The sequence below is a fragment of the Corvus hawaiiensis genome, chromosome 17 (assembly GCF_020740725.1).
Source record: "Corvus hawaiiensis isolate bCorHaw1 chromosome 17, bCorHaw1.pri.cur, whole genome shotgun sequence".
Lineage (NCBI taxonomy): Eukaryota > Metazoa > Chordata > Aves > Passeriformes > Corvidae > Corvus > Corvus hawaiiensis.
This window is the reverse complement of record NC_063229.1, coordinates 10,887,647-10,901,988: the sequence shown is the minus strand read 5'-3', so window position 1 is coordinate 10,901,988 and position 14,342 is coordinate 10,887,647. Positions and strand designations below refer to the sequence as shown.

At 47.7% G+C, this 14,342-nt stretch overlaps 2 long non-coding RNA genes across 5 annotated transcripts in view; one reads left to right on the top strand and one right to left on the bottom strand.

The window, feature by feature from the left end:
• Positions 1-1,245: 1,245 nt before the first annotated feature.
• LOC125334658 overlaps positions 1,246-14,342 on the top strand; it is a 36,599-nt gene continuing 23,502 nt past the window's right edge. For 3 of the 4 annotated variants that reach the window (XR_007207190.1, XR_007207191.1, XR_007207188.1), the window contains exon 1: positions 1,246-1,389. This is a non-coding gene — a long non-coding RNA (uncharacterized LOC125334658). Of the gene's footprint in view, positions 1,390-13,097; positions 13,251-14,342 lie in introns of all 4 variants that reach the window. The other variant, XR_007207189.1, reaches the window with a different exon arrangement.
• On the bottom strand, positions 7,945-13,098 carry LOC125334656. Its single transcript, XR_007207186.1, has 2 exons — positions 11,392-13,098; positions 7,945-11,284 (listed from the first exon to the last, which is right to left on the bottom strand). It is a non-coding gene; the product is annotated as an uncharacterized LOC125334656 (long non-coding RNA).

Here is a 14,342-nt window from a genome sequence, read left to right as displayed (position 1 = left end):
GCTACTGAAAATCCTGAGGATGGTGCAATATTCTTTAATTCTATTGCTTGTAATGTCAGACCTTTTTGCTCTCTACACCTACCTGCAAGGAGGTGGTAGCCAGGTGGGGGTCAGTCTCTTTTCCCAGGTGAGAAGCAACAGAACAAGAAGAAATGTCCTCAAGTTGCACCAGGGTAGGTTTAGATTGGTTATTAAGGAAAATTTCTTCACTGGAAGGGTTGTCCAGCACTGGCACAGGCTGTCCAGGGCACTGGTGGAGTCCCCATCCCTGCAGGGTTTAAAAGCCGTGTGGATGTGGCAGCTGGGGACGTGGTTTAGTGATGGGCTTGGCAGTGCTGGGGGAACGGTTGGACTTGATGATCTTAGAGGGCTTTTCCAACCTAAACGATTCCATGATTCTATGATTCTAATTAGTCTCATTTGCTGACACACAAGCCTTTAATTGCAAGTTGAATAATTAGACATATCTGCATATGCAAATGAATAGGGTTATACTATGTCACTCAACATGATTTCTCTGGAGACAAATAGCTCTCTATATTTCAGGAGAGAATATGATATATTAATTTACTTAGACAAATAACTTTATTTAGAATGAGCCGCTCTCATGTTTGTTTATATAAAGCAATAAGAGAAGAAATAGAAGAGATTTTATGTGGAAGGAAACAGCTGAAAGATACTAATTTATGAGGGGGGAATCCTTGCAAACCGTAATGCTTCTGTGCAGTGAGAGATGGGAGCAGGGAACCTTCTCCGGGCAGGAACCTGCTCTTGGGGGCTCGAGAGCTGCAGCACGGGGCTGTGGCCTCACTGGGACCACCGCTCCCATCCCGCCCATCCCAACCTCCGTCCTTCTTCCCGGCATTTCTGCATCCCCCTGCTGTGCTGGCGATGCTGGCAGTGCTCGGCCTGTTGTTCCCCACCCAGATGGCCGCTGCAGCGCAGCCATGGGCTGCAATTTGGGGCGGGCGCACGCCGGGATGCTCAGCCCTCCTCCGCCCACATGCGGGCCGAATCCTCATCAGGCAGCAGGGAGGGGGCTGCCGGTGGCGGGCACCCCGCTTTGGGCGTGGGCCAGCACTCGCCGGAGCACACGGGACAATTCCCACCGCGCTCCCAACGCTCCGTGTGGGAGCGAGACACGGCAGGAGGGGGAATCCCACGCTGGGCATTTGGGGGGCTTGGAAAAACCGCACGGGGAGGGGGGAGCAGCAGCTGCGAGTAGAGCACGTGGGAGCGGTGATGGCATTTGGAAGCAGGGATATTTGGAGGCGGTGATATTGGGAGCGGGGATATTTGGAAGCAGGGGATGTTTGGAAGAGGGGATGTTCGGAAGCGGGGATATTTCCGTGCCTGCCGGCACTGCCCCTGTCCCGGCCCGTTGTTAAGGTAATACCCAACACAGGATGGAAATCTGCTCCGCACCCCGGCCGCTTCCCGAGCAACGGGGACGAGGATGGCGCTGCCCGCCCGCCCCGGCGCTGCTCGCTCGGGACTGCCCCGGGGGCTGTGCTGCAGCCCCAGCGGCGGGACGGCCCCGTGGGGCCGGGATGGGACCCTCCGGTCCCGCCGGTGGCCCCGAGCCGCCCCCTCCTCCCGCGCCGTTACCGCGGCAACCGGGGCGGCTGCAGGGGCGCGCGGCGCCGGCAGGGGGCAGCACCCGCACGGGCCTGCCCGGAGCGGCGGCGGAGGGACCGGGCGGGATCGGGATCGGGATCGGGATCGGGATCGGGATCGGGATCGGGATCGGGAGTGCGGGATGAGGACGGGGTGGGGGCGCGATAAGGATGGGATGGGCATGGGATAGATGCGGGATAGGAATAGGATAGGAATGGGACGGGAGCAGGATAAGGATGGGATGGGCATGGGATGGGTGCAGGCAGGGTGCAGCATCCCCCCCCCTCCTGCCGCACCCAGGATCCCATCCCAGCTGCCCTGCCCAGTAATCGCCCTGCCGGCTCCTGCCAGCTCCAACTGCAGCCACATCCCACTCGTGTCACGCCGGGGTAGGGGGTTGCTCTGTCCCACGTCAGGATCAGCCCCGTGTCTCTGCACGCCGTGGTCACGGCAGTGCAAGGACCATCATTCGGGGTTGGCTGACTGCGTTTTCCCGTGTTATCTATGCAGTAAAACAAGGGTTGTGAACAGGATTCCCATTCAGGACTCATACACCCAGCAGGATGCCTAAATCGTGTCCAGGATTTCTAAAACCGTCCTGAGACACCGACTTGGCAGGATCTGATGATGCAACCTGCTCCTCATCGTTTCTGAACTTCCTCTTCCTTCCTAATTTTGAACTTTTAGTTCAAGCATCACTGCCTTGATTTAGGCACTGAGGTATCCGTCATGGGAAGCTCACAGAAAGATTAGTGTCCCCCTGCTCTGTCCCTCTGCCCAGCTAAGGGAATGGCCACATCTGCTGTCGGCACAAATCAAATATGAAATTACTGTGAGTTACTCAAAGATATTCCTGGGTAAATTGGATGGTGGTTAAGGCACACTTTATTAGTGAAATACAGCTAAGAGCTAAAGGAAGGTCCAGTAAACATCTACATTCTTAATGCAGGCTGGCACAACACCCTTAATGCTCTACAAACAGCACATCTTTAATGCAAAGAAGTCTTGGGATATTAGAAACATGAGGAAAATGGCTGTTAAGGCACCCAGACCTCTGTGCCAATTTTTTAAAATCAAACTACCAGACAGACTCACTAAGGTGCTTGTCGTGTCTCAAAATCTTAGGATTCCCATGACCAAAAGCCTCCTGAAGCCCTTAAAGGTATTTTGTGTGTCCTGGTGCTGCAGGAGTTAACCAGTGGAGAGGGTGGAATCTGCATAAGGCTGATTTGGGGAAAAAAAAATAATGAAATGCAGCTTAGCTGAGTCTGAGTGGGATTTGGGGAATGGCATTTCTGAAGGGAAACCTGTCCTAGATCGGCGCTGCCGTGCTGTGGAAGGGGCATCTTGCTGGAGGCTGGTGAGGCTCTAATTCACACCCAGAAACATCCCTCCATGAGACACAGGTTATTTATCACTTCCCATATTGGTGCTTTCCCTGCACAGGGGTGCAGGGTGGTGATGGGTGGCCCTTGGTGCTTCCCATGGGTGCTGACACCCTGTCCTGGACACCACAGCACCACGACATGATTTTATGTGGAGCCACCTACCCCGAGGCTACACCAAGGTTGCTTTAATTTGCTCAAGATGAGCCTTTCCCCACTGAATTATTATTGTTGTTATTATTATTATAATTATTATCATTATTATTGAATATTTCTACATGCAACATCTGGGAGCCCCAGTCTATTCTGTGCAGTTTTTCCTATAAAAGAAGCTCCATGTGATTGATCCTTTCCCTTGCTCCGGAATCCATTTCCCACAGGGGTGGATGTGTGCTGGGAGCCATCCTGCCTTCCTCCCCAGATTCAGGGGGCAGGGGGGTCTCAGGATGCCTGAGCCCTATTGCAAACTCCTCTGTAAACCTCTGAGTTGATGAAATCACGCAGGTGCATTTCTGTGCCCCTCCCTAGGACAGCTCAGTGCCCTGTTCACGCTGTTCCAACGACACACAGAGTCCTTACATGCTTCCCTGCTCTGCCTGTGGGTGTGTCTGTACATGGATTTCCATGTGCACATACCCAAATATGGTATTTTTTGGAAAGTTGAGGTCACAGTGCCATGATGCTTTGCTAAAACCCATCAAACTGTCGTTCCCATTAATGCTTTCCTAATCCCAGTGTCTTGGTGAAAAGCAATCAGACCACTTTGGCTTCAGAAAAGCCACGGAGCTCTTTTCCCTAATTCCTGGTTTTATTCTCCTTACGTGAGTGCAGCATTTTAAGGCAGGTTGCAGCTCAGCATCACCCTTTTGATTCTCTCTAACCATTTCTTTGCCTCGTGGCAACACAGAGCTTTCACTGCACAAACAAATCTAAGGGATAGATAGATTTCCTCGCTGTGAAATAAGTAAAGCAGATGACTGAATAAAGTTTCAGTTCCCTGCCTGGTTCAGCAGCTCTCTCTTGCTCTATTACATTTCCTAACTTGCCTCAGCAACTCTCTTACCCAGCTCTGTGACTCTCTGAGCAGGTGATGCTGTTGGGTTTCCTCTGCACTTGAAATCCTGGCCCGACCCTTTTACACAGGGCCAAATGCTGCTCTCAGTTCCCCAGGTTAATCCAGAGTAAGTCCCTGGGATTAACTGGATTTAACCCTGTGCTGGCTGAGCACTGTGTGCAGCCCTGACTGGTGGTGTTGCCCAGGGTCTGCTGGGAACCATGTCCTTGCCAGGAGCCACAGGATGGGTAAGGAGGTGCTCCCAGTAACGACCAATAAACCAGCCCACACTCCACAGGTAATGGCAGGGCAACCTGCAATGGAGGAGACAAAATCACCCAAAATCATCCTTCTTAACAAAGACCATCTCTTCTTCCCACTTTCACATCTTTCCTCCCTCCCTGCCTGCCCTGAGAGTTTCACTGCACAGTTTATCAGGATTCATTTTATTTTCATTCTCTCTGGTTTCCTCCCCAGAGCACATGACACCCAGAATGGGGGTTTGGGCAGCTGTGCAGGGTATTCCCTGCTCTTCCCTGCACTCCTTGGGGTGGGGGCACAGGGTTTTGTTCCAGTATTTTTCTCTTGGGAGCCTGGGTGAAATATTCAGGGCCTTTGTTTGACCAAGCCCAGGCTCAAAGCCTGTGTGAGGTTGGTTTTTCTATCTGCTGGATATTTTCTTGGCCTGAACTGAACAAGAGGAGGTTCTGCCTCCCTGGGACCTGGGCAAGGAGCTCATCCTTCCTCTGACTCTGCATTTTCCCGAGACTCTTTTCATGTCCATTATCCCCCGAGGGTGCTGTGGCTCCAGCTGGGTGCTGTAGGACGGAAGGCAAAAAGTGTGGGGTGAGGATGACTCTGGTCCTGCCAGCCTTGGATGGTGGGGGCTTTGGGCTCGCTCAAGCTCTGCCAAGTTGCTTCCCTCTGTTTGCATCCCTACCTCATCCTTCCCAGTCAGGCATGACCTGGAGCGAGTCCCTTTAGCTCTCCTCATGTGCAGCCGAGGGAGAAGCGCTCAACTCTCACTCCCCAAAGCCCCCTCTGTCTCCTCCACCTCTATTCCACCCTCACCAGCAGAACCCTTCCCCTGGCACAGGAGGCTGCTGGAAAAAGAGAGCAGCAAGCCCCAAAGATGTGTCATTGTGCTGAGTGCTTTCAAACCTTGCAGGATGTCACTGTGTCACAATTTCAGTTCATTAGGTGGCGCAGGGAAGACGCTGTGACATCAAAGCGCTCCCTTTCCCTATAGAAACGGGAGCAGCTCTTTTGATCTCAGCCCCCACTATCCCCCCCAGATTAATATTTACTTGTACAACCCAAACCTACGGGGATCCTGTGCTTGATTCTGCCATATGTTCTGGGGCGCTTTTCCTTGCTTCCCTGCTTTTCTTTGGGAGGTGGTTTGTCAGCAGGGGGAGGAGTAAGCAGTAATTTTTAGATGTTTATTTATTTCCCTGCTACCCTCTGCTCCTCGGGCACAGCAGGGGAGGGCACCCAACCTATTTCGTGTCAACCAGTTGCTTTGAAGCTTGCCACAATCAAACGCTTTTATTTTGGGTAACCCGGCCAGCTGTTTGTTTCCTTCCCTGCCTTATATTGATTCAAGGAGATAATCTCCCAGGCCCCACGTGCTTAATCTGTGAGCTGCTAATGTTGCATGAGATATCGAAACAGTCCCTTTGCCCCTGGATTGCTGGGATATTTATGGCTGAAAGCAGAGGTTTAGAGCATAACGCTCATCTTCGGAGCAGCACAGAACATGTGTGTGGCTCAGAGCACAGACTGCTGGGGACTTTCATGGGGATGTTGTAGCTCTAATTCAGTGACAAAAGGTGGCCTTGTACTTTGTATTGTAGGAATATTCTGATATAATTTGGATCCTAGTGAGTCATTAGGATTTGTAATATGAGGGTTCAGCCACTGGCAGCATCTGAGTGACAGCAGTGGATGCTCCCTAAGAATCCAAAATGCAGGGCAGGAATTCAGGGTGGGGAAAAACTCAGCACAAGTGTGAAACCCCAGCTTCTTCCCCCCAAAAAAGAGGGACCAAACCTCAAAGCCAATTTGAGCAGGATCTGGCTCTCGGTGCGTTAGCAGCTGACAAAATGGAGTGGAAATGAATTCAATTCAGAGACATCTAATTTAATGAGAGACTCTCTAAGAATAATTTTGCCGCAGATGCTTAAAGTGATTTCAACTTGAAAAGCAGGAAAGACAGACAAGATGATAGAAAATGACTATGGAATTTATACCTTCCCCTCCTTGCTTTAAGCCCTGCACATCCTGCGCGTGTCCTGGCATCAAAGCTGGAGAAAACCCTGTGCACGCAAAGCTGCTTCTCCTGGTTTTATGGCCCAGACACAAAGAGGTGGCCACTGAAGGTGTACACAGCCACCTGCCTCGCACCCACAGGGACCAGTCAGGGAGCAAAATCTGTGGGTTTTTTCATGAATTTTTTTAGTGGTGTTTTCAGTGCTGCTTGCAGAGCGCAAACAGGCAATATTTAAATGGTGTGCTCTGGATATCAGTCATTCACACCATCCTGGGGAGCTCTAGATGATACTTCTGTGCCCTAAGTGCTGTTTGGGAAGGCAGATCTCAAAAGTCCTGACACAGAGACTGTTGCTGACAATAACATGACCGCTATTCTTTCTACTTTTTTTTCCCCTGCATTTTTCCTTCCTGCTGTTTGGGGGTTTAAACAGCCTTGATTTTCTGTGGCTGACAACACACCCCATATGCTATTTATCTTGTCAAAATTCTCTCCCTCTGCCCTCAGCTCCCATTTTGTTCTCATTAATAGTGATTATGAAAAATGGGGCTAAATACTTACTTTCACATGATTTATCCAAATGTTGAACTGCGTAATTGGAGAAGCTAAGACATTATCCCTTCAGATTCTGTCAAGACTCAATTTCTGCATTCGATTTAATTTTGAGACTCATGACCCTTAACAGTACATGTATTTATTGCCTTTATGGTGGCTCAGCTGTACAATATATCTATCAATCAGAGGCAGGAAGCTGCATATTATTTATAAGGATTTCAATAGTCAGTGTTTTTAAGAACACTTGTCCTTATTAACACTGGGCCCCTAGATACAACAAAATTGAAAGTCAGCTGGAAGGAATGCCCTTATAATGAAGATATTTAATAACTGGCATCACACTCTGATTTTCCTTTTGGTGACAGAAGTGACGCATGAGCAAAGGCAGGGGAGCGCTTTGTGCTGCAAAAACCTCGCCTGCCCCTTCCAGGGCCAGATCCCTTCCACTTCCCACTGGAAATGGCTCATGTCTGAAAGGCACTGGTGTGCAGGCATCTCAGATTTGGTGCTGCCTTCCTGAGCTCCCTCTCTACTGCGTGTGCACACACACACACACACACACACACGGTGCTTACAGGAGCTGTGGCGCTGCCTCGCAGGGATTTGGTGCATCCCTCTCCCTTTTCTAATCCATCATTTCCACGCCTGTTTTTCACAAATTACTTTTGCCCAGCGTTGGCCCTGATGGCAGCTGAATGCAAATGCTTCTCTGCAGCCAAGGGCCTCCATTCTATGGATTGTCAACGTGCAACTTGGATTGAAACCGCATCTCCTCGAGGCTTCGGAGCTGCTGTGAAGCACCAAAGCACCACAGAAACTCAACCCCACTGTTGCCAACAACACCACCCCACTGCCCAAATCAGCCCTGACACAGTGTTGAAATTGTTTATAAAACGAGTAATGAAGCTGCTAATATCTGCAAGCACCATTTTGGAAAAAAAGAAAAAGATAATAGAGCAACCATCAGGGAGTACAGTTAATGTATAAAACAATTACTGTAGTCAGATGCTTAAGCAAGAGCCATAGTGGCAACAAAGGCATTACTGTACAGAGCAGCAGTGTACAATACAGAGGAGATTTTATTTGTGATGCCAGGATGGAAAAGAAAAACTCTAAGAGGAAGCTGAGACATTTATCACCAAATTTTCACCAGCAGCCTCTTTCCTTGGCGTGAAACCTGCTAACACACGTGTGCACGCACACACATATATCTGCACACAAATACAGCTTTAACTTAGTATTACTTCTTGTAGAAATTAATACAATTATTTAACGCACACTTATTTGCTGCCAACTAGCTCATGTCAGCAGCCATATCTCTTTTAAATGCTATATTATACAATAGTAGCAGTTTCAAATCCTAACAGCAGTAATCAGCCAGGAGAGCTTTGGTTCAAGTGGGCCTTTTAAACAAAAGCTTCCCTGTCCCATTTTTGATAAGGATCTGACTGCTAATCTTTTATTTTGCAGCCAGACAGGGTCTTGGGCACGGCTCTTCCCTCCTTGTGAGACTCTTGCAGGGAACAATAAGAATATTGATTTTTGTTTTTAGACTCGTAACACCACAGTGATTTTTCCCCACTATATTTTCTCCAGCATTCAGTGGGTTTTGCTCAGCTTTAATTGCTACAAAGCTCTCCTATTTTCTGTTGTTAGCACTAAATCCGTGCCCTGGTCTCCGCCACACGGCAGTGGTTGGGACATTTTATTGTCTCTTTAATCCCAAATCTTCTGCTGTGCATCTTCCTCTGCAAGCAGGAAAAACTGCCTGAAGAACCCCAAAGTACAGACAAAAACCATCAAGGATATAAAGAAAAGTGCTGGCTGGGATATCCTGGTTAAATATCTGTGGAGCAGGACCTGTTTGCTGGGAGAGGGGTGCTGGGAAGGAATTTTGCTGGTTTTAGTTTAAGGATGAAAGTGAGAGTGGAATTACCTAAAACAGCTTAACTGGAGTGCCTTGGGTTTATTCAGAAAAGTTTCTGTCTATGCAGCCAATGTTGTCACCAATAATTTTTTTCTTAAACCTCTCCTTTTAGATATCCCAATTTTCCATTAATGAAATATTTTTCCCTGTAGTGAACACCTTTTTAATGTGTACAGGATATTTTAGTGCTTTCCCTGCCTTCAATTTCAAAAAGTTAATAAACAGTCAAAATTCAAAATACTTTTATCCACTTTAACAACAACATTATCACTCTAGTTTTGGGTTTATGCTATAATCTGCATATTAGTAGAACTCAAAGCCAGCAAAACTGTATCTCCATTTAAATAAATGAAGAGATTGATGCACTTTGCAATTCCTTCTGGTTGAATTGTAGATGGAGCAAAGACAAAAAACAATACTCAGGTCATCAAGAACTTTACATTAAAACTTGGTTTCACATTGTTCCAAATTCTAACTACTTTTAACCCAAATTTTAAACAGAAAAAACGCACTCATTTCTAAGAATAAGGTTAATGAAAATCAGAAAGTTTAGTCCAGCAAATAACTATTTTTGGAGCCTGTCTCATAGCACTTTCTGGGTATTTTCCCCTCACATTGGGATTTGCAAAGGGCTGTGTCCTCTTCCCCATGAACTTTGCATTTATCCATTCCTTTAGTGCTCTCTGGCTCCTGTGGGAAATCTCTTTAGTGCTGGAAATCCTGAGGTTAACTAGCTGCAATTGATATTTATTTATTAAAAGCATTGGCTGGTCTGGAGGCTGAGCAAGGGTGAGTTTCTCATCCAGGAGATCCAGGGATTTACCTGGGGGAACAAAATCAGCCGAGCCCAAAGGGTCCCATCCATCCCTGGGTGATTCACCAGGATCATTTGATGCATCAGGGATGCAGGAGACCTCATCCCCTCACCCCAGTGTCCTTCACTGCACTGACCGGCAAGTCCTGGTTGTTATTATTAAGGATTTTTAAATTCTATCGCTTGCCTTTTTTACGGCCAGGCAGTCACCTGTCAGCATCAATTACGGGAGTTAATATTGACGTCCTCTTAAAAGAGGTTTAAATATTAAAGTGAAAAGGGACTTGCTCTGGGCTTCATCGCTTTGTGGTGCTCGTCAATAAAACCTGAACTTGCAGAACAGTTGTCACAGCGATTTTTTATGTCTCGCACTGACGCGATGCCTGAGTGGCAAACATCGCTGGAATCTTTCAAATGAGCAAACTGCACTTATTAATTATGGTAATAATGACGACTTCACAGAGCTGCTCTGAGGGACACGATAGCTGAAACTTGCTCCCTGCAAAAGGGGCAGCACAGGAGCTGTTGTCTTTGTCGTTTTTAGAGGCTTTAATGCAGGAAAAAATCATCCTCTGCTTCTGGGGAAACAACCGTTCACACACACAAACCCCAACCCTCAAAATGCATATCTTTATTTTAACCACCATGGTATTTATTGATTTCCCCTGCAATTATGCAGTGCTGTATTTATTTGCAGCAGGGCTCTGCTGTGCCATATATTAAACCTCCCTTCCTCCAGTGGTGGCTCTTTAGAAAAATGCTTCTGATTTCCCCTCAGAGTATGAGGTCAATAGGCCATAACTTATGATTTTGAACCTATAGCCAGACCTAATTTATGGATCATTTCTGGTTTCTGGTGTTTAACTGTTTCTGGGAGAGGGTTTCATCAGAGAGAAGGAGCAGATCCTTGAGCACAGCTGAGATCCAGACCTATGGACTGTAGGAAAACTCAGGGCAATGCTACAGCTAATTCAGACCTGCTTCTCTATAAATTATGTATAGTTCTTCTGAAAAATGTTTGTATTTCCTAATACAGCACTAGATTGTCTCACTAAAACAAGGGAAATGTTGTTAAGAAAGAAAATTCTCACGTATCAGAAATTAATTTCAATTTGCTAAGCACAGAATGCATTTAATTCTCAAATTTTGTTTATCGGGCTAATATTGACAAAATATGGATTTGCTTTTCTGACTCCACAACTTTGGCAATGTTTGCCATGGGCATAAGGTGAAGGTTTTACATTAGAATATGTAAACATTAAAAAGAAATAATCTCCTGGTCTCTGGCACAATCAGGTTTGCGTGTGCTGGGACATCAGGGCGATGCTGCAGCGGGCAGGATCACAACGGGGTGGGTGAACTGGGGTTCACATGCTGTTTGCTCTGACTCCAGCTGGCTCAGGGAGCTCAGGAAAGGGCTGATCCCCAATTCCAGCAGATTTTGGATCAGGCACAGAGAAAGCTGGGTGCATAAATGGAGCCAGCACAGGCTGCCTGTACAGAGGGGAGCACTGGGAGCTGTCCAGGCTGGGGCCGTGGCACTCTGCATGCATCAGTTCATTTTTGACTTAACTGCATGAGCAGCTCCTGGGAGTGATCCCCTTGTGCTTTCCATCACCAAAACCATCTGCTAGAGTTGTGCCTGGAATCGCCTGGTCCTCTGGAGGCAGCAGGGAGGGAGAGAAAAAAAAAAAAGAAAAGGCAAAGTGAAATCCTTCCCTGGAAAGAAGAAGTAAAATAATTAATTAAATAAATAAAAGGTTTAACCTGTTTGATCCCGAATGAAGTTTTTGCAGCCCCAGAGCAGGTCAGAGGGGGCTCGGTTGGATTCATCCTTCAAGAGCTCGCTGATGGTACCGGGTGCCCGGAGGTTTGCCAGGTGCCTGGAGAGCGTGTGGAACATGCCAGGGAACAAATAAATGGTGGAGTCAAAAGCTCCTGATGAGGGTCGGATGTGAACCGGTGCCAGGCGCACTCAGCAGCCGCTCTGCAGCCCCGGCTGCGTCAGCACCGAGCTTGCCACGACAACCCTCAGCTCTGCACAGCCAGGCACGTGGGAGCTCAGGAAACCCGGCAGGAAAAATGCCATGGGAAGTGCGGGCTGGGGGCTGAGCTGCTCCTCTCACCCCTGGCTGCACACACGGAGCGAGTGCGTGAGTGCTCATACCCACGGCAGGCTCTGCCCCTGCAGCGGCACCCAGGCACCACGGGGTGACTTGGAAACGAACCCACAGCCTTTAATTCTGGATTTATGGCTGCGACTGATCCTAAGCTAACCTTTTGCCATTACAGTGCCTGAATGCAACTTTGGGGATTAATAAATGGGAAAAGTCGAGACCTTAACTGTCAGGAATATAGTAGATGTGCCCGGCACTAAAACCAACAGCCATAAACCATGGAGGAGCTCACTTCACCTAAAGGAAAACCAGCTTCCTGGTGGATAGGGTTAACAGCATCCAGCCACAGTGCCAAGAGACACAGCCGTGGCTCCAGGCTCCAGCATCTGCCTTGCAGGAGCCCAAGGAGTTAAACCCAAGCAAACCTCCTCATGCGTTTTATGTCACAACTCCCCCTTTTTTGTCTGTGTGTGTGTGTGTGACCAAGCCAAGTTCTTTTTTAGCTCTACCCTTTTGAAAACTGCTGGTTACAGATAAATTAAAATGCCAGAACTGAAATTGCCCACGTTAGCCCCTAAGGGAGCCTGCACTGTCATCTTTCATTAGATGCTGATAGACCAAAAGCCCAAGGCAAAGTGAAAGCTGGTTCCTAAGAAAGGGCTGGGAGCCAGGAGCTGCATCTCTCTGCTGTAATCTTGCATCTCTGTCCTTTTAAGTTTAAGCTGAGCAATGCTTTCTTGGACATGTCTGTTTTCATACTGCAAATTTCAGTCTTAAAATCAACAGCAAATAGGAACAGGGTAATCCACAGAGTCCTAAATTGTCAAGACAAGCCAGTGCATTTTCTCAGAGCAATCTGATGGTTTTGTCTGGTGTCAGCCCTTACATCCTCCAGTGCAGATGATATGTTTGGACGGTTTAATAAAGAGCCGTTTAGAAATGTGACTCTTATTAAATAATAGAACCACAGAATCTTTCAGTGGCAAAGCTGGTATTTTCCCCCATGCTTCTCCCATCCCTTTTCAGGAGGGGTAGTGTCTTAGTGGGCTTTCTGGGGTGCAACACAGAGGTGAAGTGGTCTAGTCTCAAAAAAATATCAAAGTCTGCAATTATGCCTGCACAAGGAGCTTAATAAACCATAAAGGCCAGTGGCCTTCCAGCATCCTTTCACTTCGTGTTTGCATTAGAGACGTGCTATGACTTAGAAAAACGGGACTTGTCCAGGGTGTGCACAGGCACTGGGCAGTGGGCAGAAGCATCCAAAAGGAGAAACAGCCCAAATCCAATCCCTTATGAGCAACTGCAACTGCATTTTGCTGTTGTGCCCAAAGGATAAAAGCTTCCTCATTTTCCCAGGGGCAGTGAATGGATGAGGATGCTCTTGGACACCACCCTTGTGCCACCTTATCCTTACAAAATCCTGCTGAGGGAATCAAACTGGGAAGCCATACTGGGGTGCCCAGCAGCTGTAACCTTTGGATTTCCAGACACCATGAAGTTCAATAGCAGGTAGCTGAATATGGTGTGTTTCAAGGCATGCAAAAGTGTTGAAAGCCTGGAGAAGCCGGCTCAGTTGGTTTTGCTCATCTGTCGCTCTAGGCAGTGAAATAATTTACTCCATTTCCATCCACCTTCTTCTCTTTATTTGTATTATGATGGGGAAACGAGCTGCCTTAGATGTTGCTTACTTTCCTGAAGTCAGCAAGGCTTTAGTTTTCAGACCATTATATCTCTGTGCTCCTAATCTCAGTGGGTTTTTTTTTTCCTAGCTGCTCCTGAATTAATTTTTATTCTGTGTATACAATACAAAGCAAACATCCACCCAGCAAAGTCCAGCTTTTCTCTCTGCGGCAGGCAGGACACCTCACCGCATGACACCCGCAGTTGATTGAGTGGAGGAAACCAGGACACAAAGTAAAGAAAACTGCAAAATATATTGTTCCAAAAGTTATTGGGCAAGGCCGCGGGGAATGAGTTTCCATTGCACTACAACTCCAGGGGAGGCAATAATAATGAGCTGCACTTAGCAAAAGTAAATACCTCCATGGAGGTGCACAGGGCTTGGGCTGCTGCACTGTGTCAGCGCTGTGAGCTGGACCCCTCGTGATTGTGAAGGGAGGGGAACGATTTTGGCTCTATTTCTGGTGAGTTTCTGCTGTATGAGAGCACTTCAGTGGAAGGCATTGTGGTAGGGATGGTATGAGAGGTCTTAGCGAGGACAAACATTCCCGCAATGCAATAATTTGGCATTTAAATTATAAATTTTCTTTCTGCATCCTGAAGACTTTCTCCAATATACAAGGAGAAAGGTACTGCCATGGGCTTCATGGACAGCACTGCCACGGCTCTGCCTGCCCAATTTCACTCCTCCTCACTTTTTAAATAAATGTATACTCGTATGCTGCAGATCAAGTCTGTTGCCAGGGGCTCTCATTTGGGATAAAGCAGGAGATTAATTTCGCATACATGATCCAAATAAAATCAGAAGAGTGAAAAGAAGCAGATCAGACTTTGGGTCTCATTATGGTCACTTCTCCTGACTGCATAATTTTGGTCTTCATCTGGAGAGGTGGTGAAGGGTGTATGTGCACCCAGCAAGCC